Here is a 22,102-nt window from a genome sequence, read left to right as displayed (position 1 = left end):
TTTGGTCAATGCGTGGTAGCCCGAACGGATCTTTTGGGCAATGTTTGTTGAGATCTGTGTAATCGACGCACATACGCCACTCGTCCGTGTTTTTCTTCTGTACAAGGACCAGGTTTGCTAGCCAGTCTGGATGTAGGATCTCCTTGATGAACCCGGCTGCCATCAGTTTTGTTATTTCCTTTTTAATTGCCGCCTTCTTGTCGGGTGAGAATCGTCATAGCCGTTGTTTTACAGGTTTGGAGCTTTTGTTAACATCAATTCTGTGCTCAGCCAACTCTCTTGGGACTCCTGGCATGTCGGCTGGCTTCCAAGCGAAGATATCTTTGTTGTCCCGAAGAAAGTTGGTGAGCGCGAGTTCCTATTTTTCCGAGAGGTGAGCACTGATAGTTGCTGTCTTGGAGGTGTCGCCCGTGCCTAAGTCGATTCGCTTGACATCGGCTTCTTTTGGTGGTGCGATGATACTGGGTTTTTTAGCTGCTATTTCTAATTCTTCTTGGCTTGTTTCCGCCGCGATTGTGGCTATTTCTTTTCTCCCATTGTCAGCTTGTGCTTTGGCTGCAATTTGGACTGCCTGGACGTCACAGTCAAAAGCGCGCTTTAAATTGCTTCGAAGAGAAAGGATACCGTGGGGTCCTGGCATCTTTAGTAGTAAGTACGGATAATGTGGTATTGCCATGAATTTGGCCAGTGCTGGACGTCCTAGGATTGCATGATATGATGAATCGAAATCGGCGACTTGGAATTTGATAAACTCTGTTCGGTAGTTCGAAGGAGTCCCAAAGGTAACAGGTAAAGTAATTTGTCCGAGTGGCATGGCTGCTTTGCCGGGTACTATTCCGTAAAAAGGTGTGCTTGTTGGTGTAATCATCCCGGCGAGTTGTAGTCCCATTTTTCTTAGAGTTTCTGAAAAGATGATGTTAAGCCCAGCTCCTCCATCGATTAGTACTTTGGTGACAGTCATACCAGCTATAGTTGGATCCAGAACCAATGGATAATGGCCTGCGTTTCCCATGCTAGTCCATTGGTCTTCCCTAGTGAATTGGATAGGATACTGTGACCAATTGAGGTATCTTGGAGTAGCCGGTTCTGCTGTCATAATGGTCCGCAGTGCTAGTTTTTCTTGATGTTTGCTTCTGCAATCCGGAGCCCCTGAGAAAATCACTGCTACCGTTCCCCTAGGTTTTTGGAATCCTTTGTCCTCGTGGTCGTCCTCTTCTCTTTTCTGATTGTCCTCTTTGGTGTCTTCCTTATTTTTTCTTGTGTATTGATCTTTGAAAGTATAGCAATTTCCAATGGTGTGTCTCCCGTTAGGGTGCAATGGGCAACGTATGTTTTCAATGTCATCATATCTTCTGGGTTTGGTAAACTTCTTTGATTTGTCGGCCATTGCCACAGTATTGTCTGGTCTACGTTTTCTTTCTTGATGTCTGCTATTTCGATGATTTTGCTTGTCCGAGTTGTCCTGGTTGTTTCTGTCCGGGAACCTTTCTCGGGTTTTTTCTTCTGCAGTAATCATCTTTTCTACTGTTCGTCTGAATTCTTCGTTGTTTCTCGGATTTTCTTTGCAGAAGTCTTGAAATTGCCACCTAGCCATGATTCCGTGAGAGAAAGCTTCAATTACTTCTCGTTCGGTTATGTCATGCACTTGGGCTCGTAGTTCGCCGAATCGTCGATAATAATTTCTGAGACTTTCACCTCCCTTTTGCTTGAGTCCTTTTAATTCTGCATGGGTGATTGGATGTGTAATGATTCCTGCAAAATTTTCACAAAAAGCTCTTTGCAAATCCTCCCAATTTCTGATAGATCCTGGGTTCAGTTTGTCGAACCATTGGAGAGGCATGGCTTCCAGTGCCATGGGAAAGAACAGGGTTTTGATATCGTCATCTCCTCCGGCTAGTTCGATTGATTGTGAATATATTCTGAGCCATTGCCTTGGTTCAGTTTTGCCATCATACTTGGAGTGGTTAGACGGTTTGAATTTGTGAGGTAATCGTGCCATTGCAAGCCTGTTCGCGAAACAGGGGAATCTGTCGTGTGTCTTGGTTTCTCTGAATTCGGATTCGGCACCTTCTTTTGGCCAGCTGTCGTTCTGACGGGAATAATCTTGCGAGATTGTCTGGGTAGGTACCCTACTCCTAGTCTTCCTTGGTTGTTCAAATCGGTGACTCTGATTATGTTCCTTCCTACTTCCTTCGTCATGGCTTTTACTCGGCCCAAGTCTTTCGAAAGCGGATTTCCTTTGATTTTGATCTTCTTGCCTGTGGGTTGTTGATCTTGCGGGTAGTCTTGATCGAGCTCTCTCTTCATGCGTTTTCGGGATCGTTGGTCGGAGCAAGTCCTGGAGCTGTTCATACTTGTCACTGGGGTGTGAAGTTTTTTCGAGTTCTTCTAATGCTTCTCGAATCTTATCGTAAGGTGTATTCGCCGTGTGTCTCCCCTCTACTTCTCGTTGCGATTTTCTTTTGTCGTACTCAGCCAAATCTGACTCGTATCTGATCCAAGCTTCCTTGCGCTGCCTAGCACGGTGTTGACGCCCTTGCTTTAACTTGTTTTTTCTTTCTCTAGCTTGTTTCTGACTATCTGTTTCTCCGTCGTAGCCTTGGGCAAAAGGTGATATGTTGGATTCTGATTCATCTGATGATCTGACATCGGGTGCTTCTGGGGGATTTAGTGGTGACCGCGGTCGTCGAACCATGAGCACTTCTCGCGCATGAGTCGCTCTGTTATTGGTGTTAGCTTTCATGCTGTCAGAGTTGCTAATAACTTTAGTGGATGCCTCGGTGTCGTAGATCGAGTCTCCTTCTTGGTAGGGTAGAATTGCTGTTGTCGTCGTGCCGACTAGTTGGGTATTGCTGTCCTCAGGAACAGAACCTGGCCAATGGTTGATGCAGTCTTGGGATGTTATTGTTAGCACGAGGCCCTCCTGAGCTCCTGTCAGTGGTATCCCGCATCTTGGATTGAAAGATCTTTCGAACTGTTCTTGATAGGATTTTGCCATGTTGTCGAGCCCAAATGGAAAAGAACTCGACTTTTTGGAAGAATTCTGAGGGTAATCCGAGTTATTTTGGGATGTGCTCTGGAATCTTGCCAAAAAAGAACTCGGATTCTTGAAAGCACTCGGATAAAACTTCGCCTTGATGTTTGAATTCGAATCGGATACGAGTGGCCGTGAAATCTGATTTGAATCGGATACTGTGAGCTGTGCGAATCTTCTGGTGAGCTGATCCGTTGTATTTGGTGAAATATGAAATTCTTTATGATGATCTGGATTTTTGAGGAGATGGCCCTGAAGCTTGCCGTTGTTGTCTGCCTCGCAGATCCATGAGCCGAAGATGAAAGTTGATTCCGTCGGGAAGATTATGTTGTCGAGGTCCATCGAATTCTTGGATGCAAAGTCGCCGAAGTCCCCTACCTGGCGCGCCAGCTGTCGATGTTTTATCACCGATAGCCTGCCACGGGGGTACTCGGGGCAGTATGTTCGGGCTTCGGCGTATGCCGAACACGATGGTTAACGCAAGACACGGTCGATTTATCCTGGTTCAGGCCCTCGATCGTAGATCGAGTAATAACCTTACGTCCAGTCGGCCTTAGCCTTTGCGTTGGATTGATTCTCAAGTGTTGTGTTGTACAATTGTTCTCTCTGTCTTAGGAGCCCTGCCCTCCTTTATATAGTCAGGAGGCCAGAGTCCTAGTCGGTTTATAATGAGATATCCTAGTAGGATTGCTTAATAGTTATACTACTAAGATTACAGGGGATGAATCCTAGTTAGACTAGATCTTCTCTGTCCTTTGCGGGGTATCCTATGGGTCCCGCATCGACAGATATTTAGCTGATATACATAGTTATTTTAAACCTAAAATTAAATTCAGAAGTCATTAGGAGCTTTTTTTTGTGTAGCCAAGATGTTCTCGAGCAGAGGCTCCTCCACTTCCTGTGAGTGGCGGCTCCTTCCCTTTTCCTCCAGCAATGGCTGCTGTTGCTCCCCTTATCTAGAGAAGCGTCATCGGATTCTCCCCAACTCCTTACAGCGGCTACCGCTCCCCATCTTCCCGAGAGTTGGCAGTGGCCACACAACCGTTGGATGGCACCGGCAATCCAAATCTTGTCTGCAACAGCTTTTCCTCCACAATGTGCCGGATTTCTTCATATTAACTTCACAAATGATCTTTGTCGAGTCAGGTAGTATGCTACCCTCCTTTTATTCGACTCTCCTGTTATGTTTGTTGATCACCAACATTGGTGGCTACTGTTTGTGGTCATCGATTGTTTGGTGATGCTGATGCATGCTCCGTGTTTGTGTGAATGTTACTATATTGAGTTCTCTCACATGGTTAGTCCAAGAGTGAGTTTTTTTTTACATTGGCAGATTGCTTCTAATATTAAATTGCCAGTTTAGAAAACAAAATGCACAAGTTGTCATTAATCCATTTAGATAGTAATTAGGATTTGTCCAAATGATAGCATATCCACTTTCAGTATGTGATTTCATCTTATATAGTCATCTCTTAGTTGCGTATCTCTCCCATTATTCTCAATTTTCATTTGACATGCCATGTCCTGAAATTGTGGACAGATACCTTTGTAATAATGCAACACAATTATCTCTGTTCTGATAGTTTGTGAGGCTGCAATGTTGCGCCACTGGAGTTTTGGCTTGTAAGCTGGCATCCCCCCAACACAAGGTTTAAGCTCACATTTGCTTTCAATATAAGCACAACATTTCCAAAACATGAAATAGTTCCTGATTCAATCTTTAATTCAATTTTGTTATTTAAAATCAGTGTAGTCTATTTCATATTAGTCTCATGTCCTGACCTCGAGAAATGGCAACTGTGAGCATGCGATTGCGATATTCATGTATGCAAAACCTTCTCCATGCTCCTCTCAAGCTCATGTAGTTTTACTGATTATACAGGGGAATTTTTTTTTCTTTTCTTAGCTATCCATTTAAGTTGATAGTCTCAAGAATGTTAGTCCTGATTCAGTTCAGATCTCACTAGATAGGAATAGAAGTTGATATTGTATTTTTGTAACTCCTTGTCATTTTTCTTAGATTATATTATATTCCATATTGTTTTGATGCTTCTGTTTGTGAGTACAGGTTTTAACAAAATCTGCTGTTAGCTAGCTTTTTTTCCCAATGGCTTGTTTGATCATGCAATCCACAGCTGATAATACAATGCATATATCATGCCCTGCATGTGGTGCAAAATAGTTATATGCCTCAATTCCAATTCAGCTTCCTTCATACTGGGCGTCATTAATCTGGAGTGTTTGCACAGTTATTTTTTAAAATCCTAAAGCCATTATTTGTGACAAGGAAACTATATGATAGACTCCAAAAAATGTAAGTTTTTCTGTGCACGCATTGGTGCTAGCTGTCACCATTTACACAGTATGATAAACTGCCTTTTTTCTTGAGTCACATTGAACATACCAATATTTTGAATATATATAGTATTTTACATGTACATTTGACATTATTTGCCACCAGGAACCTAATTTTACCAAGTAGCAACCATGGCATAACAACTGTGTCTTACAATTTGTGCAGGTTTGAGAAAGACATCACATAAGTATAATTTGTGCAGGGTGAAAATTGTGTGTTACAGTAGCTTGTAAATTATACTTTTAGGGCCCAAAGTTTTTTTTTTTTGCTGGTAGCAGCTGTCCATTTTCCATACATCTGCTTATTTGCAATTGTCTTTTGTTTGGTAGCTGCCTATACTAAGCATTTGGTCTATTTCATAGACTACAACAAACACTCCAACATGTTCTGTGCGAGTTATGTGGATCCATCAAGTGAGCACCCCTCCATGCAGGTTGATTAGTCATTCTGTAGCCCTCTCGTCTAAGGTACATTATTTTCATTTAGTATAAAGAAAGTACTTTTTAGTTTCAGTTTATTTTGACCAACATATATGCTGTAAGCTAGCCTTACCTCTCGCAGGTCACTCATACAAATTTGGTGAGAAAATAGGCAGCCGAACGTAGGTTGCCATACATAGGCTTAATTGATTTATGATGTAGTTCACAATTATTTTCCTTCTCTTGGTTAATTGAAAACATGTTAATTTTATTTTTCTGAAAAGAGTATATAGTGGCCATCAGCATGCATTTCATCTGGATGAATATCACAGCAACACATGTGAGCTTGGCCTTTTTGCAAACTTAATATTCAGTACCACCACACCGCCTGGTTTAATGAGAGAAACATGTTGTTTAATGATGTGTGGACTGTTTTATGAAAAAAAACGTTTGGGGTTTTATTTCTGTTTCAGAAGTGATCAAATGATTGTTGTTAAGAACTAATCTCTTATGCACTATGAGCTAGATTGTCGTGCCTAAATGCACCACCTATCACAAGGGACCCGTCGATGTGTTCACCCACCCCTTGCTTTTTTTAATGCTTGCTCCACCGGCAGCATCTTGCCATGAGTGCAGGTTCATTTGCTTGGTGCGATCTAAATAGTGCTAAATTGTGTTTGCTTGTGTGCTGATCTTACAAATTTCATCAGGCTAATTAGAATGTGTGTTCATTTTTGCAACAAAAGATTTGTGGCTTGAAATGAGATTTATACAGTTCAACTATACTCAGTTGTACTGCACACCTTAGCCTGACATATGAATGATTGATTGCCTTTGTCTTCAGCTTTGAGCTGAACTCAGTTACCTGGCTAGCTTGGAGCCAAGCAACGACTTGCACATCTGTAGAAGTAGCAGCTTGATTCAGCTTCACTTGCCAGAACTCATTCTGATATCGATTATTCATTAACTCATCGTATCATCAGATTTAGATGCTTTCTATTTATATTTTCTACACATAGCATTTGTTGATGATTTCTTTCTCATCTGTTCACATGCAGCAGGGTCAAGAATTGGTGAATCGATGGGCCTTGGGCAGCAACAGGAAGCTGAAGAGCTGGAACTTCAGCGCTGCATTTTTGCAGCCAACAAACGAGAGCGACGGGCGTTGGCGTCGGCATTAGTGTCACGCTGCCGGATGCTACTGCTACCGAGAGAGCGCAAAATGTATCTGTGGGATGCTACTGCACCCAAGCTGGCCATGGAGCTCTAGGATGGAGTTGGATCAGTTGGGATTTGGCTAGCACCTATCATGCTCCACCAGGAGGTCGAAGTGTTTGCTTTAGTGCAGATTCTTGTATTAGTTTCATATATGATGTTATGTAGTGATCACAAATGTCTGTATTTAAAGTTGTAAATTTGAGCTTTTCAGTTTATCAAGGTAGGAAAAGATGAGTTTTTTACAATTACGGATGCCATTATTTGTGACAAATGAAAACAAATTCTACCGAATGAAAAGTCGTTTTTCAATATCAAATATTTGAGAGAGAGAGAGAGAGAGAGAGAGAGAGAGAGAGAGAGAGAGAGAGAGAGAGGATCGCTCCGCAGTTCAGTAGAATCCACAGACACGGTTGTTGGCGATTCAAAGGTTTCATTTGTTTTACAAATACAAGGGAGTTGCATACACATTTTGTGATGGAGTACCAAGCTGCCCAAGAACACTATACACCAAATAAAGGGAAAGCAAACCAAATAAAAAGGCGTAATCAGATTTAGCGCGTCGGGTAAGGTAACCACACGTACGTGTCCTTGCAACAATGTAATCATCATCACTCGTTGCAATGATTATTAATTGGAGCCATGTATGTACTAGGCACTGTACGTGTTGCCCTACTTGGGCGGGGAGAACTTGGACTTGATGCTGTCCATGACCCCGGCGTCGGTCTGGAACGCCCGAGCCAGCACGTCCGTGGGCACCGGCGGCGCGGCGCCGAACAGCGCGGCGGCGGCCGCCTGAGTGCCAGGCATCTGGCCGTCGAACGCGGAGATCGCCACGGCGGGCGCGGTGCCGATGCTGCGCTGGAAGTGCAGGAGGCCGCGCGGGAAGACAAACACCTCGCCCCTGTTCACGGTGCGGCTGAAGAGCCGGCCCCCGGCCCCCGCCGCGGCGGTGATCACGAAGCCCACCTCCAGGGTGCCCTTGGCGACGAAGAGGATCTCCGTGGCGCGCGGGTGCGCGTGCGGCGGGGACACGCCGCCCCACGACGCATAGTCGGTGCGCGCCATCGACACGCCCAGCGTGTTGAGCCCCGGGACCGCCGACACGTCCGCCGCCGTCACCGCTGACCCCGTTGGGTTGCCCGTGTACACGTCCGCCGCCGCCGCTAGGCCGCCGAAGAAAAAGTCGTCCGAACCCGTTCACCCGCAGCGCTGTATGTACATTTATATGCGAGAGGGCGAGAGATGAATGAACGAAAAGTGTATATAGAATGAAAATGAAAATGCATGGGAAGTGGCGCGTGCATGGGTCACTTACGGCCCTTGAGGGATTTGTAGTCGGCGACGCAGATGTCCTGGAGCATGTCGGGGTCGCCGGCCAGCACTGCAGGTGCGGCGACCACGAGGAGGCCGACGACGGCGAAGCTGGCGCCGAGGAGAAGGCCGGGGACCCTGAGCTTATTCAGAGCCATGTTTCTCGTGACGATGGTGTATAGCTAGCTGAAGCTGGCGCAGTTAGCTGATGTGTATGTAGTACGTGAGTGAGTGTGAGCTGTAGGAGTAGGTTGTTAAGGGCGTAAGGAAAACTTTATTAGGTTTTTGTTTTGATGGAAAAGAAGGGGTAGAGGGAGCTGCTATTTATGTATGCAACAGGCACAGCGAGTTGGATTACAGCTTAATGAACAGTACGTACGTGACCAAGTAATGGATCAAATGGAGTGCGCGCGACGACGACGACGACGGGTCCGTACGTACTCCTACGTACGTACAGTCGTACGCAGCTGGGCGCTAGGTGATGCATGTGAGAGCCGAGAGATATAGCCGCAAAAGACGTTACTTGTCACGTCAAGTTTCGATCGAGAATGCAATCGTACCGTCGTACATACGTACGGGTGTGTGGTCGTCCCGGCCGGTCGTTTTTATGCAAATTTTGACACGCGGATATGCATGGACCCCCCCCGGCTTAATCCGTAATAACTCGAAGTTTTTGTATAATAGTACTTGAATTGCACGTTAGTATATAGAAATGCTTTGCATGCGTGCAGTTATTTCCTCTCCGCTGATCGATTTTCGCGTGACTCAAGCAACGTGAAAATGACATGCATGCATACAAATGGTACCGGGATGAAATCGACGTTTAATTATGCTCAGTCATTCACTTTGAATAAAGTCTGTGAACTACACAACCATATGTTTTATGTAGTTTCAATACATAAATTTTTTAGCACCATAGGATTAAGATCCAACAGCTTCTACCCTTCTTCTACCTTCAGACAATCACAAATCACAAAAAATAATTTTTTTTCTATAGAAGGACAAATCATAGATCGCAGTAGTGTTTATGTGTTTGTTATGACATGTGGGCCCCATACGTCATAGATACAAAAAAATTCATGTGTTTTTGGTGCTAAAACACATATGTGTTGTATAGCATTTCTGCTTTGAATAACTATCCGTTCGGTTTATTTTGTACAGTCCCATTCACTCCATATATTTTTGTTCTCACGGCACAAAGTAGGGGGTGTCGAAATAAAACTTAGACATAACATGATCTTAATCTTAGCCTAAGCATGATCGCTAACTCAAACTTATGCGGAATAGATCTTAGTGACTAACCAGAGTCCGTAGATGACATCTATGCCTCTGTGCTTGATGTAGAAGTTGATGTAGATGAAGTAGATTTTAGTCTTCACCAGATTTGGGGCTTGATGCTCCTAGTTGGTGAAGAATGCGATGTAGATCTGCAACAGTACCTGGACGTGGGTAGACGACCTTCCTAGACCCTCCAGCGCCTAATTGACTGGTTATGTGAATAGTCAAATGGATTAAAGAGGATAATGATGCCAGGGGTGCTTCTCTTATTTATAATCACGCTGTGGGTCAGGGGCCGAATCCTTAGAATTCTAAGGGTTGCCACTGATTACGGCAGTTCTTATTTAGTTGAATATTAATGACGAGTGGGTGGACAAAAAAACTTAACGTTTAATTAATCTCCTAATTAAGTTTGGTGTTAGCCGAACCGATCACATTCCAACATTCTCCCACTTGATCAAACGGCTAGTGCAATTATGCAACTAATGTTTGTCTTACACTTATGTTCACACTCAGTACTACAGCAAGATCAGACTAATACGTCGTCAGCAACATTAATCGCCACTGGGACCCCATTACCCATTGTTCACTGCAATACCTTGTTAGAACGCTTATTACTTATTGGGAGTATATGGCCCTATTACCAGGAATCAAGTTAGAGACTCTGCACTAAAACTCAAATTAATTTCCGCGCTCATAAATGGGATAAGTGTTAAGCCTCAAATAATCAAATATGCTAGCATCAGCTTAGTTCTTATTTTTCTCAAGCTTTATAATTTGATTCTAGGTTCTTTCTTTCACAACATTTAATCAATGTGCTTGGCATCTGTATTTGATGTGTCGATACTCAAAATAATACTGCAACTCAACTATAGTCCCGTAGCAATATGTTAATACTCAATTTTTTTGGGATAATATCTCTTAAGCCCCATGGCCTGTCGTATTCATGCCACTAATTGAGCTCATCTTAATAACTAATTATATTTGGAGCTTTCAATAAAATTGTCATTTTCTGCAAGAGTAGGTATAATCTAATTGTGCACTTTCTTATACATACTCAAGAGAATTAGCAATCGACTAATTCTTAATTCTTATAAGTGACATGATGATTCTTTTGGTGCCTCGTTGACAACTTAAATTTTTTTAGCACTTTCCAGTGGACCTATTCTGGATTAATAAACTAATATTTTTGTCAAGTATCCCGATGCCAAGTCTAGACTAGTATTGACTTGAGCATTCTTAAAGTTAATGATAGCCAAAGCATATGTAATGTCTTTCTCTTCAACTGTTACTAACTTATTCTTCGAATTATTTGGGATAATTAATCTTACTGCGTTGGGCAATTGCACTGTGCAAATAGACATGCGTGGTATTACTTATTCAAACTCTATCACTTAAGCATTCATTTGATATGGCTTTTGTGATAGTCCTAGTACTCAATTGGTCCTTGGTGTATTTTAATAGCAAAAAACTCAGAGGCTTCACCAAAATATATCATATTAAAAATTTTGTTGAGTAGAAAGCTCTTATGTGACATTCCTATTGCCACGTAACTCAACTTTACCCATGTAGAGTATTAGGACAATAAACTTTTCCACCCTTTTTTGTAAATATAATTGTCCACTTAATGAAATTCTAAATCATAGTGGGCTATGTTCTTAGTTTAAATCTTTTAAAACTACCTTTGAAGTCACGCTTAGAATTATAGACCCTTTTATAGCCTACCGGTTTGACTTCATCATAAAACTTATTAACACCCACACTTTATATATACTTATGGACCTAAACTCATAAAATTGCTTAGTTTAGAATAACAAAATTCCTCTTCTGATGTAATCATCTTATAGATTTATCATGGATCATAAGCAGATTAATAACAATAGAGGTTTACTTATGTGCCTACTTATCAACTAATGGTTGTTATATATATCTGTTGTGGCTTACTAATTGACTCTTAAAAATCCACAATAGAAACTCTAATATTTATGTCTTCTTGAGTCAATGATATAGAAAATTGTATCTGTCCAATATTTAATCTTCCTTCTTTGTGAACTCCCACTAACTCCCACTGATTTTTGTATTCTCTAGGAACACATCATATCTTAACAACTTAGTGAAACAGTTATAATAGTAGAAGCATAATCCCTTGGACTTTGCTTCCACTGATTTCTGTGTTCTCTAGGAACATAATCAGGGTGCCATGGGACAGCTCATTTACTTAGAATCTCATTTCAATCAGTGTTGGCCAGAATGACAAACATAAGGCATGTAAGTCTCAAAAACAAGCTCTATGACCTAGTCTAATCAGCCTTGGCCAGAATAAACTAGAACAAGAAATTTAGTGAACATGCAAACACTAATCAGCTTTGGCCAAAAATAGTGAAAGCAAGTCATACTTCAATTAGAGACTAATGTTGGGCTGAGGGATAAAATTAGTATATTTTTTCTTTTATTTCTCAAGTCCCATGCTTTATAATCTTATTTGAATAGAGCATCTCTTTTCTAATGAGACAGTCCATTCTCCCCTTTAAAATGTGGCTTAAACAATAGTGACACAATTTGGACAAGGTCTCATCATCTTGACTAATGATTAACTTAAAGATAAAACTGACATAAAGAAAACTCATATTACAGGAAATAAATCTCTTTGCTAATTAATAATATAAATCATGATGGAATAAATTTGATGTATTCATAAACTCCAAACTCAAGAATATTTGTTCAAAATACAAAGTATCTCATACTAAAATGACATAAGCATCCTTAAGAACTAAGTTTAAAACTAATCTAATGCGAAGCTCCAAGGCTCGACTTCATCTTTATTCCATCAATGACTCCTTAGACTTTGCTCCCCTGGTTTGGTAAGACCTGAGGAGAAGTTAAGATATGCATTATTGCACCTTTGTTAAGTCACCATATGTCGAGGAAATATCTTAAGTAAAACTTATGAGACAACTTAAGTTACCTGTCTTTCGAAGCCATTTTTATACTTATCATCAATTTGGTAACTTGAAAATTTTGCAGACTCTTAGAAACTTATCATTGTGAGCATGTTTGTTATGATTTTCTAGCATCAAATTCGTAAGCCAATTTACCATAAACTCATTGGACACATTTAATCCAAGTGCCTTCAACTCATAAGCCATATCAAACAAGCTTTTAACGTGATTACAAAGACCACTTATCCCATCATAACGGGATTTAAGTAAGTTATCAAAAAGGAAAACCTTTCTAAAGTGTGCTTTAATGGAGTTGTGAAGCTCCTTAGCACTTAATCCCTCGGTGTTATTTTCATTAGAAAGAAATCTCCTCATCATGTTAACTGAGAGCGAGCATCTTATTATTATTTTAGCAACGTTGTCGTATTTCTCCCATTTTTCTAATTTTGGGATGTACTCCTTCATCCTCTCAGCATAGTACTCATAAATAGGAGAAGCAGCATGTGGTTTTTCCTCATTAAGCGCATAATCAAGGTCCAGCTCCTTGAGAATGGCATGCACCTGATTATTCCAAGCAGAAAAATTAATGCAACTTAGGGGTTCTATTTTACTTATATAGTCTGCATAATTTACTGAAAAAATTGAAGCAAAATGTCTCAATTAGTAAGCTGTATATAAGATGTACTTAAAGCATGCAATTAAATCAACGATGGTCAGAATTAACGACATGCTTAAGGACTTTAATTTGCATCACTGTTGGGCAGAAAACAAAACAAAATCCATCTTAATAACTCATAATTAAAGTCAACGTTGGTCAAAAATTAATTATGAGTAATCTCCGATCAAACTTCTCGTTGGTTCCATTTAACCAGAGACCATCTTATTATACAGTGGTGGATATATATGTATATATAAATACTTATAATTGAATGCAAACTTAAGTAAAACTTAATCTTACGGCATAAAATGCTCGTGAAAACATAAATTAATACTGGAACTGAAGCTAAAACTGAGACTTAGAACTTATTCAAAAAATGCATAAAAATTAACCAAGTAAATTTCACTAAATTTTTTTTTCTTAAACTTAAATATTCTCAGCAACATATTCCCAAAACATACTTAAATTTAACTTACAAATTATCATAAAAGGGCATAATTAAATCTTATTTGAGATGGGAATATATAGCAACAAACTTAATTTATAAACTTAAATCAATAAATCAATATCTAAGTTGCTGGGAATAAACTTAGGCAAAAAATTAAACATAATGAGGGAATTAAAAGCTTAATACTTAATTAAACACTTAAATACTACACTTATATTGAATAGCAAAGGAAACTTATTTTAAAAATTAAATTTTAGTTTGACCTTTGAAGAATAGGCCTAACAGTAGCCCAAAAGTTCTGTGCCAGGGCACCGTCTGCTTATGGTCGAGTCGGCCTAGCTAGTTCTCCCCTTAAAAAATTTAATAAAATGGCCCCCTTAGGAAAAACTTAGTAGCTAGAATGATCTTATTGAACTCAACAAACAGTTAGGATTTATTCAAATAAAAGATCATGGGTATAAATATCTGGCCAAAAACCCTAATATCCATAATTACTCAGGACACAAGAAAACTCATAAATCATAGTGAGCAAACAATAGTTAAGTTGCTTAGAAGTATTGGCAGGTCATGCTTAAATTCTTAGGAAAAATATTCCACGCGTACTTAAGTTACTCCAAAACTTATAAAACTAAAATTTAAACTTATTAGTAGTGGGGAATAAACATAATTATTTTGGGAAATAAACTTAATGGTGTAGGACTACATGCTCATAATGAAACTAAATTCGGCCAATACATTGAATTAGCCTGACTGACGGAGTGACGGCTAGCCATCACATGCTCAGTTGTCGGCCCGTTTCACGCTCGCGTGTGCATCAACAGGCCGGCTAACGGCCCATTCTCCTTCCCCGCATGACAGTGTGATCCGTTGGATATATAGATCAGCGACTGGGAGATCCGAAAGGCAAACAATGACACATACTTAAGCCACTCTAAAAAACCCTAGCCACATTCCTCACTTTCTCTCCCCTTGCTTCAGCCACAGAGCAGCACAGAGGGAGAGAGACGACCGCACGGCGCATCGGCACCGGCCAGCCTCGTAGGCGGCGCACGCATGCGGCAACAACTTGCGGCTTAGTCTAGCGGGCCTGCCGGGTGCTCAAGCCCACGATGGTGACGGCGGCTCCTTACGGCACACGCGCCGACGGCCCAGGCAGCGCGGCCTGCTGGCAGTGGTGGCTCAGCATGTGGGTGGTGTGGCCTCGAGGGGCGGAGGCGCCTGCCCTCATCCACGTGGCTGCGGCAGCCCCAAGGGCACACGCACAATGACGGTGGGCCCGCGCAGTCCAGCGGCGGCGGTGGCAACCAGGCCTAAGGGGCCGAGTACGAGCCGTCCGCTCGCACGCAGTTGCGGGGTAGCACAATCTGCAGTGGTGACCCGATCTAAAAACGGGTACGAGCAGCATAGGTGCTATCTCAGTCTCAATCTCAATGCCTGATGCTTAATCTTAGGGTTTAGGGTTCTTGATTTTGGGGGAAAATAAAATAGGGATCTTTGGGACTTTAATCAGGTTTTGCCCAAATCACTTTCTTCTAAGTGCTTAACTCGGTTTGATTCGGTGAAAACACCTCCGATTTCAAGAAAAAAAACATAATCTCAATTAACAGCGAAAACCTTAACCCTAAGTTAGATCTAATTACTCACTAATTACTTAAAAAACTAATCTAATTTGGCACTTAGTGTAACATAAACGTGCATCATTTAGATTAAGATAAACATCAGAGACTAATCGTGCATGTAGCAGACAAAACTTTAGCCGAGACTAATCTAATCTAAATGTAACAGAGGCATAAAACAAAACTGACTCTAGCCTAGGATCATGTTAGGATCTAAGCAGGATCTGATACCAATTGTTGAAATAAAACTTAGACATAACAGGATCTTAATCTTAGCCTAAGCATGATCACTAACTCAAATTTATGCGGAATAGATCTTAGTAACTAACCGGAGTCCGTAGCTGCCATCTATGCCTCTATGCTTGATGTAGAAGTTGGCGTAGATGAAGTAGATCTTAGTCTTCACCAGATTTGGGGCTTGATGCTCCTTGTTGGTGAAGAACATGATGTAGATCTGCAACAGTACCTGGACGTGGGTAGACGGCCTTCCTAGACCCTCAAGCGTCTAATTGACCGGTTATGTGAATAGTCACAAGGATTAGAGAGAATAATGACGCCAGGGGTGCTTCTCTTATTTATAATCACGTTGTGGGTCAGGGGGGCGAACCCTTAAAATTCTAAGGGTTGCCACCGATCACGACAATTCTTATTTAGTTGGGTATTAATGACGAGTGGGTGAACCAAAAAAAATTAACGTTTAATTAATCTCATAATTAAGTTCAGAATTAGCCGAACCGATCACATTCCAACAGGGTGGACCAAAAATCGAGACCAAACAGTCCAAGATTTCGGTTCTTGGTTCCTATATGCCGGGTTTCATGTTCACAAAGATCGATTTCTGGAGTATTTCGTATGTTGGGTCACTTTGATTGGGCACTCGATGACCCGCCCTGCTACCTTGTCCGATCAAACTATCAAAGCCTTATATATCCACTGCTTATGTTCACTCCATGTTTTTTAGCTAAATAAGTGAAGCTCTTCAAACTCTGCTCTAGAAAAAAATAGAGTAGCGAGAGCACCTCAAAAGATACTTCATAAACTCCAAATTTTTTTGCTACTCCACGCGGTGGTCGAGAAATCGCCAATTGTTCGTTCGATCACCCGAATTCTTGGCCTTGTTAAAACTGAGCACTATACTATACTTCAGTCACTAGGGGATTGAAGAGTACTCATTATTGCTTATCTATGTAATTCCATCAGTAAAGCTGATGAGGGTGTATTTGACGATTGGGATATATATCTTGATCCATCATGGTTTATACCAACTTTATCTCCAAGACTTGCTTTTGAGGTACTTGAATTCACGATGCCAATATTCATTTGGTGCTTTCCACTTTAATACATCTTGTTAACAATCCATGGTCATTTTGGAAGATTACCCGTTGACCCTAACTACCTAGAGCGTTTTTGCACGTAGAAACAGACATATTGTGCATACAAAGAATATATGAAATAAACTGTACCCATCCCTAACACAAAATTCTATGCAGGGCACGCATATACATGTATAAAGAAACAATTCATAGAGACAAAGGTCATGATTTTTTTTTGTGGAACGGCGAAAAGCTTCACTGTGATTTTTATTAGACACGAAGAAAATGGAAAGACAAAAGGTCAAGGCGTTATATATAGCGTCAAATTCATCTTTTTTTGTAGGGCCGGGCTAGGAAGTTCATGCGATAATACGACATGCTCTTGGTGATTGTAGGATTAATTCTTGCTAGCTTGAGTCCAACTTTCAAACGGAGGACGTGCTAGTTGTTCACATTGTTACACGCGTTTGAGAACAATAATGGCACCACATTGGTAGAACCAAAAGGGATCAACCATCACATCGTCACATGCATATACAAGGAATATAATGCAATTTGTCTCTTTAGGAATTAACCATCACATTGGTCACAGGAATATAATGCATATACGAGAAATATAATGCGCCCTGAGAATTGTTGGTGGCATCTGATTAACCATCACATTGGTCACACGCGAGTGCAAACCTCTTCTACCAACAATTCTCAGTGCGGAAAGATCAAATCGCGCAATGGATCGAGTTCACAAGTGCCCGTTTCAAAGGCGTCCACCACCTGTACCTCGCAGATGCCCCGTTTCAAGGCTTCCACGAAAGCCACCACGATCCATGGTGGAAGAGCCACATTGTCACTCACTTTTTGTTACTTGCCTGCTACATCTTGCAGGAGGCCTCTATGGCTTTGTGATTTGGAGGAGGAAAAACCGGGAGAACAAGAGGAGAAGATCATATTGCTGATCTGCGGGGGGCTATCTATATCAAGAGGTAAGCCTCGATCTACACCCTCTCCCTTCTAGATCTGTACTTCCATTTCCTAATTCCTTCTTTTCTCTCTCTCTCTGTTTATTACAGGATCAAGGAAGAAGCTACTGCTCTACTCTTAGCTGCAATGATGGTTTCTATAATAATGCTGTCTATAGAGGTATGAAAGCAATAATTATGGAAGCAGACAGAAATATAAGGATAATATGTACACTATGCCAGATTTGCACATCACTACCAGTCTCATCACTGTTGGATTTGTGAGAATCGGTAGTGATGTACCTTCACTACCGGTTATGAGCTTGAAAATGAAAAAATGATTAGGGCTAGGCTAAAACCAGCAGTGAAGGACCACATCGTTGTCGGTTTGTCGCTTGAACCGTTAGTGTTTTGGCAGGCACTCATCATTGCCGGTTTAAGCCAAGAACCGACAGTGATAGGGCTCTATCACTGTCGGTTCTAGCCAAGAACCGACGGTGATAAGCCTATAACATAAAATGGCTATAGCCGTCCTCTCCTTTCTCCTCTCTTCCATCCCGAGAACAGAGGCGCGCATTTGGACCCTTCCCTCCATTGTTGTGGCTGCTCTTCACCATGAAGCTAGTACTTGGATTTTGAAGAATGGCTTGATCTTTTTGCTTTAAGGTTAGTAACAAACATCGACTCCTTTGATTTTGTTGCTTAATTAGCTTCATTTTGATGGCTACATTGCTTGATTCTCATTCTAGTTCTTTCTCCATTCTAGAGAGCACTTTTTCAATTAGACATTTGTGCTAGGCTCAAATTGTGGTGAATCCATCATCCAAAAGGTTGGTGTCTACGAACACATTTAAATTCCTAGCTAATTATTCCATGGTGGTCAAGATCATCATTGTTAGTATGTGATGCTATAATTAGTTCTTAGAAGTAGAGTAGAATAGTTGTTCTTCAATATTGTGCAATAATTGTTTTTTACTACGATTTTCAATTTACAGGGCCGGGGCTACCAATTTTAATTTTTCAATAATTAATGTACAATAATGTTTTCCAAAAATGGTACTTTTGAGCTACAATTGTTGTTCATGAAGCTCGATTTCTTATTAATTCTTTGTAATTACTGTCTCAGTATTTTTTTTGTGCAGAGATGGATCGAGAGTGGATGCATCTGTCTCGAATGGACAAGCGGTACATGCATGGCGTCAGCCAGTTTATCACTGATGCCAAAGCCCATGCTGGGAATGGGAACCCTGTCTTCTACCCATGCAAAGATTACAAGAATCATAGGAACTTTCGTCAAATTAAGTCTATACGATCGCACTTGATTACCAGGGGTTCATGCCAAACTATACAATATGGACTATGCATGGCGAGGTTGGTGTGAATGTTCTATGGGAAAACGATGATGATGTGGACATGCATGACGTAGCCATCCACGATGCTGACGAGGAACCCGGTGTCAACACGAAACCTATAGCCACAGTTAATAATGTGTTTAGGAACACGCTAGCTGACGACACCGAGAATAACGATGGTATTTCTCAGCTGCTACGTAATGTAGAGATTGGATGTCTTAGTGAAAGACAGCTGAGAAAGCTAGAGAAAATGAGACAAGATGGCAAAACACCATTGTATAAGAATTGTCCAATGAGCAAACTAGAAGCCGACATTATGCTGTTAGAGTTCAAATCGACAAATAGATTGAGCGATAAAGGCTTCGATCAGTTGTTAGGTATAATAAGGAAAATGCTCCTAGAAAAAAATGAGTTACCAGAAAAGACATACTTGACCAAGCAAATGATCTACCCCGTCGGCCTCGAGGTTGAAAAAATCCACGCGTGTTCCAATGATTGCATATTGTACCGTAGAGAAAAATACAAAGACTTGGACAAGTACCCCAAGTGTGAAGCTCCATGGTACAAGGAAGGGCCGTCAGATGAGGGTACCAAGACCAGAGGAGGTCCTATAAAGCTCGTTTGGTATTTTCCTATAGCTCCTCGGGTGCATAGGCTATTTGCATGTGCAAAGTCAGCCAAGCTGTTGCGCTGGCATGACGAAGAGCGTAAGAAAGATACAATGATGAGGCACCCCGCCGATGGGCATGACTGGAGGACTGTCAATACTATGTTCTATAATGACATCGGTGGAGAGGTAAGGCACCTTTGGTTTGCTTTGAGCACAGATGGGATGAATCCTTTTGACCAGGTTAGAAGCAATCATAGCACCTGGCCAGTGACACTTTGTATATACAACCTTCCTCCTTGGGTCTGTATGAAGCAGTCATACATCTAGATGCCACTACTGATCCAAGGGCCAAGACAACCTAGGAATGACATCGATGTGATTCTGGAACCAGTGATCGATGAACTAGTGGAGATGTTTGAAAAGGGTGTGCCGGATGTTTAGGACGAGTACAAAAAGGAACATGTCATGATCAAGGGAGTACTTATCGCTACAATCACCGACCTGCTAGGTCGAGGTTCGTTGTCCGGAGAGAAGACAAAAGGCTATACTAGATGTGTCAAGTGCTTGGACGACACCGATGCGGTAGATCTGCCAAATAACTCAAAGATAGTTTATATGGGACACTGTAGGTTCCTACCTAAGGATCACCCTTATCGCAGGAACAGAAAAGATTTCAATGGTACTATTGAGAAACGCTTAGCTCCAAAATATCGAGACGGGCCTGCAATACTTTGAGAACTCAACAAACTAGAGGTTGTCCTTGGAAAGGAGGACAATGCAGTAGCAGCGTCTGATGGGAGCATTTGGAAGAAAAAATTAGTTTTCTAGAAACTACCTTACTGGCCATTTTTGAGTGTATGTCACTGTCTTGATCCCATGCACATCGCTAAAAACATGTGCGCTAACACTCTTAACACCTTGATGGACACCGAGGGGACATCGAAGGATTCACTAGCCACATGCCTGGACATGCAACACTTGAGAATCAGGAAGGAGCTGCATCCCGTGGAGCTAGAGAGTGGCCAGTTCAAACTTTCGGTTGTGTCATAGACATTGAAGAAGGAAGAAAAGCGTGCGCTTATTTCTTTCTTCAATGAACTCAAAGTCCCGACGGGCTACTATGCAAACCCGAAGAGACTAGTGAACATGAGAGAACTCAAGTTCAACTATGGCCCTATGAAGGCCTGTGACTGTCATGTCATTATGACTCAGCTGCTCCCTGTTGCCCTGCGTGGTATCCTCCCCCCAAAGGTCTGTGCCTCAATCATAAAGCTTTGCTCATTCTTAAACGCGATCTCAAAAAAGGTCATTGATGTGTCCACGCTAGAGCAGTTGCAGCGGGACATAGCTGAAACTCTCGTTAGTCTTGAGATGCATTTCTCTCCGACTTACTTTGATATCTCATTGCATCTGCTCATTCATCTTGTTGACCAAATTAGAGCCCTTAGCCCAATGTACCTGCATCAGATGTTTCCTTTCAAAAGATTGATGAAAGTTTTCAGGAGGTATGTTAGGAACAGGTTTAGGCTAGAAGGGGGCATGGTTGAAGGATGGTTAATGGAGGAGACCATTGAGTTCTGCACATATTATCTAGACATCAAAAGGGTTGGAGTTCTAGAATCTCGTCATGAGAGAAGACTACATGGCAGAGGAATGATCGGAGAGAAATCTGTTACAGTAGATGACTCTGTTTCTTTCAAACAAGCACAATTCACTGTTCTCCAACAAGCCAAGAGTGTGATGCCATACATTGATGAGCACAGGCAATCGCTGCAAACTCTATATCCGAGCAGGTCACAGGCTTGGATGGATAAAAAACATAAGGAGGAATTTATCAACTGGTTGTGACGTCGCTTGCTTGGAATAAAGTTGGGTAATCAACTAGATACCTTAGCCAAGGGACCTTTGAGTACATATCTTAAGTACCAAGGGTATGAGATCAATGGATTCACATTTTACACAAAAAAGTAAGATGGAAAGAGCACATACCAAAATTATGGTGTTCATTTTGATGCTCACGACGAGAACAGCAACGTGCAGGCGACATACTATGGTTTCATAGAGGAGATATGGGAGCTAGCATATGGTCCGTTGAAGGCAGCTCTTTTTCGCTGCCAGTGGGTCCGACTCAAGGAAATCAACACTGACAGTAAAGGGTTTACTACTGTTGATCTCAGTAAGACCGCATATAGAGATGACCCCTTCGTCCTTGCAAGAGATGTTATGCAAGTCTTCTATGCAAGGGACAACAAGATAAAAGAAAGGCTAAAAGTAGTCCTAGAAGAGAAAAGGAAGATTGTCGGTGTCAATGGAGTGACAGACGAAGAAGACTACAGGGGCTATCAGGAAATGCCTCCATTCAGGACGAACGTACCCCTACCTATCCTTCAAGAGGGTGACGAACCTGCTTATGTACGAAATGATCACAATGAGGCCCTCATTGTTGATGGACCTAAAGATAGTTAGATTATTGTTAACTATGTAATCATTATGCAGACGTTGTATCAGTAATTTGCACTGAATATTTAATTTATATTTTGTGCGCATCTCTACAATTTAATTATTGACTATATAATCAAATATTAAGATGATAT

At 41.5% G+C, this 22,102-nt stretch overlaps 1 long non-coding RNA gene and 1 pseudogene across 1 annotated transcript; one reads left to right on the top strand and one right to left on the bottom strand.

Annotated features, from left to right (window-relative positions):
- Positions 1 to 4,009: 4,009 nt before the first annotated feature.
- LOC136454025 (uncharacterized) lies at positions 4,010 to 7,078 on the top strand. The gene is made up of 3 exons (XR_010759099.1): positions 4,010 to 4,180; positions 5,753 to 5,857; positions 6,654 to 7,078. It is a non-coding gene; the product is annotated as an uncharacterized lncRNA (long non-coding RNA).
- Positions 7,079 to 7,694: 616 nt separating this feature from the next.
- Positions 7,695 to 8,560, bottom strand: LOC136454024 (germin-like protein 1-4; annotated as a pseudogene).
- Between the last annotated feature and the right edge of the window lie 13,542 nt (positions 8,561 to 22,102).

The sequence above is a fragment of the Miscanthus floridulus genome, chromosome 5 (assembly GCF_019320115.1).
Source record: "Miscanthus floridulus cultivar M001 chromosome 5, ASM1932011v1, whole genome shotgun sequence".
Lineage (NCBI taxonomy): Eukaryota > Viridiplantae > Streptophyta > Magnoliopsida > Poales > Poaceae > Miscanthus > Miscanthus floridulus.
Note: the sequence above shows the minus strand (reverse complement) of the source record. Positions and strands in the feature narration are given on the sequence as shown.